General features: G+C 41.6%; 1 protein-coding gene across 1 annotated transcript in view; it reads right to left on the bottom strand.

Moving 5' to 3' along the window:
• LOC115205590 (fermitin family homolog 3) overlaps window positions 1–678 on the bottom strand; it is a 12,776-nt gene extending 12,098 nt beyond the window's left edge. The window contains exon 1 of the mRNA XM_029771732.1: window positions 519–678. The gene's annotated coding sequence lies outside the window, so the exon portion shown is untranslated. The remainder of the gene's footprint in view (window positions 1–518) is intronic.
• Window positions 679–4,513: the final 3,835 nt, after the last annotated feature.

Here is a 4,513-nt window from a genome sequence, read left to right as displayed (position 1 = left end):
AACCCTACCTTACCCAACCCACCCAACCCAACCCAACCCTACCCTACCCTACCTAACCCTACCCTACCAAACCATACCCTACCCAACACTACTCAACCCTACCCACCACCATCAAATGTCCACCCAAATATCCAATTGTGTGTTTGTGTGTGTGTGTGTGTGTGTGTGTGTGTGTGTGTGTGTGTGTGTGTGTGTGTGTGTGTGTGCGTGTGTGTGTGTGTGTGTGTGTGTGCGTGTGTGTGTGTGTGTGTCATGTCAAGTATAGTAATAACAACATGGTATAGGTTAAGCATTCTGTAACTTAACTCGTTTTCTTGTTCTACTCACAGTACAGGAGAGTGAGAGTTTTGGCCCATCAATAGAATAGAAGTCTACTGCTGTTCTATACTGTTCACATCCATGCCTCTGTCCCATCCTCCAACATCACCTCTCTCTATCTCTCACTGAGACCCTGGGTCAAAACACTCACACACAAGACAGTTCATCTGACATAGGCTACACACTCTTGTGCATCTTACCCTCTCCACCGTCCAAAATGCAGGGGATTCTGGCAGCTTTATAAAAAGAATACCCTCTTCCCCTTCTTCTGCTTGTTCTGCAAACTACCCTGCCTGTTACACTGTTACACTTCCCCTCTATGTCTCTCTGTTGGCTTGCGTCTGGAGCTGTGGTCTACGTATGATGTGTAGTACATGTGTCAGTGCTGACAAAAAAAGGGTGTTCCTCTTTTGTCAGTTTCCGGCCACCGGAAGTGTGAGTGACAGAGAGTTTAGCTGTGTGTGTGTGTGTGTGTGTGTGTGTGCGTGTGTGTGTGTTTGTCAGTTATATCGACCGTATGTCAGTCTCATTGGTTGTGTATAAGTCTGGGGATGAGAGGGGTCATCATGGGATACAAACAGTAAACTAGATTCGCGGGCCAATTTGTTATTGAGCAAATGGTCAGTGGGCCGGAAAATAATTACAAATAATTTGTAGACTGAAAATCGACAGCAAGAAGCCCAAACAGATGTTATATTCAACTAAAACAAAATAATTTCAAAATTCGCTTACATTTGTATACGATCACATACAGTGCCTTCGGAAAGTACTCAGACCCCTTGACTTTTTCCACATTTTGTTATGTTACAGTCTACTTCTAAAATTGATTAAACCATTTTTTCCCTCTACACACAATACCCCACAATGACAAAGCAAAAGCAGGTTTTAAAAAATGTTTGCTTATTTATAAAAAAAAAAAACTGAAATATCACATTTGCATAATACCCTGACTAAACCGCTCGCGTCGCGTGTGTTGCAAAATAAATGTAGGAATCTATGTTTTTCAATTATTGCACCTGTCACGGTTGTCGTCGGTGAAGGAGGACCAATACGCAGCAGGTATGTGTATGCTCATTTCGACTTTTTATTAGCTACAAAATGAACGTACAAAAATGACAAAACAGAAATAACGATCGACAAAACAGTCTGGTAAAGCATAAGGCTTACACACAGAACAATCACCCACAAATAACAACCACAAACACACCCTAATATATGGGACTCTCAATCAAAGGCAGATAGACAACACCTGCCTTCAACTGAGAGTCCCAACCCCAATCAACACAAGATAGAAACACACTCACCAGACTAGACATAGAAATACATAAACATAGACTATAAACCAAAACCCCGGAAATACTAAATCAAACACCCTTTAACCAAACACACCACCCTGAACCACATAAAACAAATACCCTCTGTCACGTCCTGACCAAACGACAATACTAATTAACCCTTATACTGGCCAGGACGTGACAGCACCCACACTGCTTCCGCGCGCCAACGAGCGTCTGCGTTGCCAAGGGCTAAAATAGAAGTCATTCCTATTTCTGACGTGGATCGCGCTGCAAGTCCTGCCTCTCCCATCTCCTCATTGGTTTATAGAAGCAGGTACCCACGTGCCATCTCCTCATTGGTTAAACCCATGTGGGTGATTGAAAGACAAACTGTTTTGCCGGTTGTCGTGGTAATACTATGAAAGTGTAGATGCCAATCACCATTTAAGTTCAAATAAAAGCAGTTGGGGAACCCTGCAGTACCCGACAATTGAAGGACACACACTCACAAGTAAGGGGCATTATTATATTACCCCCGATAAGTTGACTGAGAACACATTCTCATTTACAGCAACAACCTTGGGAATAGTTACAGGGGAGAGGAACGAGCCAATTGTAAACTGGGTATGATTAGATGGCCATGGTGGTATTAAGGCCAGATTGAGAATTTAGCCACACCCTTACTCTTACAATAAGTGCCATGGTATCTTTAGTGACCACAGAGAGTCAGGACACCCATTTAACGTTCCATCTGAAAGACGGCCCCACTACACAGGGCAATGTCCCCAATCACTGCCCTATGGCATTGGGATATTTTTTTTTAGACCAGAGGAAAGGTTGTCTCCTACTGGCCCTCCAACACTACTTCCAGCAGCATCTGGTCTCCCATCCAGAGACTGATCAGGACCAACCCTGCTTAGCTTCAGAAGCAAGGCAGCAGTGGGATGCAGGGTGGTATGCTGCTTTGAAACTTGGTTGAGACAGCCTTCAAAAGCTAAAGCAAGGCAGTTATACATTTCCTCTTCTCTCCTTCTCATGTTTCCTCTGTGGTCACTGACCTGAAAATAAATAGTGTACAAGAACAGATGAGGAAAGAGGAGATGAGGAAAGATGAGATGAGGAAAAGGGAGATGAATTCTATGTAACATTTGTTTTGTTTTTCTTTTCCACCAGTCATTAGGCTACAAATTACGTTATACAGTAAGATGTATTTTTAGCTGTTGGCCAGTAGAGGGTGGTGAGAGAGACAGAGAAACAGTAAGCTCGATATGAACAATTCGTTTGTTTATACTCTGCATGGTGTCGTATAACACAACAAGACAGACAGATATTCCTTTTATGGTCATGCCGTATATAGGTCATAAAGCTCCCCATTTAGTACATTCCATGCGTCATTGTTTACAACAAAATGACACATGCCAAGTTTTTCTTCCTCCGTATTCAAACTGAATAAAAGTGCTTTATATAACGAAAACGACATTAACTACCGAGCTGAATACACACCTGAAACTGACGTTGTAGTTCTGTGGCGGTTTGACTTCGGTATCACACTCACATCAGGGCATTTTAAATATCAACTCTCTCTTCACGTATTATAGCCATTGCTCCACTTTCCCGTAGTGGTGACTTAATACTAGTGATATCGTTGTGCACCAAATTTAGAATATTTTCGGTGTTGCAAATCGTCAGGTGCATTCACTGGTGCGAAGTGGACATTATTATGTTCCTTAGTAATAACATAACATTGCTAGTAATAACTTAATCATAACAGCATTAATTATTGATAACATAGCATGACTTAGTAATATCGTTACTTAGTAATAACAACATTACTAGTAATAAGTAAGACAGCACTACTTAAAGGAATAACATGTTAGGTAACATTACTTATCGTAATAATAAGTGACATTTGTTATAGTAAAACATATTGTGTATGTCCTGAGGCCTCAGGTCTCTATATGGGACAAATCACTGTGAAATGAGAAGTATTATTGTACTGATAGAGTTTTGACTCTAACCAAGACAGGCTATGGCCTGAGGGTTGATACATTATCGTGATCCCATCATAGTCAGGTCACAGTTAACCTGATTACACACCCTCCATTTTGGGAAATAAAGCTCTAGGAGTTTGTTGAAAACCGTATCTTCTTTGTGTGTGTGTGTGACTCTACTGTACTGTACTCAGAGTGACACCCAGAGAGCTTATAAAGAGCTAATGTTTCTGCTCTACTTCTGTTGTTGAACTAACCACCCTGACCCTGTGGTCTTCTCAGTTTCCAGCAAGAGATCTACTGGCTGTCTGCAGGGCCTCTCCTAGGGCCTTTTTTAACTATAGTATTCTGATTAGAATCCTATGTATTATGTGTCATTTAGAAATAAGTTAATATGATACAATAAACTGGTTTCTCAGTGCCATTTGTGTGTTGTGTCACTTTCCACCTCTAGATGGCAGTAAAGTCAAGTGTATCATGCTATATCAGCCTGAAGTTGTTTTGTGATCATAGCTAGACTTTAATCATCAGTACTGTGTTTGGCATTAATTTAGCATCACAGTGTGTGGTGTGTCCAGTCCAACATCAAAAGAGCTACTTGATGATCAGGTTTAGCATAGAAAATGATGTTTCTTCATTGGTCATTTAGTGTCAACTGTCATAAAACATCATGGCCGCCGATGTTGTGCTGTGTGAATAACTAATCTCTCATTAACATCATGTTGGCTCCAACATCAGAGCCAGCAGACTGTATTTTTTACAAGGCTTTTTATAGAGTCCCACTCTCACTATGCAAAGTGCCACTGAATAACAAGTGAAACAGAGCTGTAAACAACCCCTGGAGGAGAGGGAACAGGCAGAGCAAGGTGAGGGAATGAGACGGGCTGACTGAGGGTGTGTCCCAAACCAAATGGCACCCTATTCCCT

This window comes from Salmo trutta, chromosome 13, assembly GCF_901001165.1.
Source record: "Salmo trutta chromosome 13, fSalTru1.1, whole genome shotgun sequence".
NCBI lineage: Eukaryota > Metazoa > Chordata > Actinopteri > Salmoniformes > Salmonidae > Salmo > Salmo trutta.
Note: the sequence above shows the minus strand (reverse complement) of the source record. Positions and strands in the feature narration are given on the sequence as shown.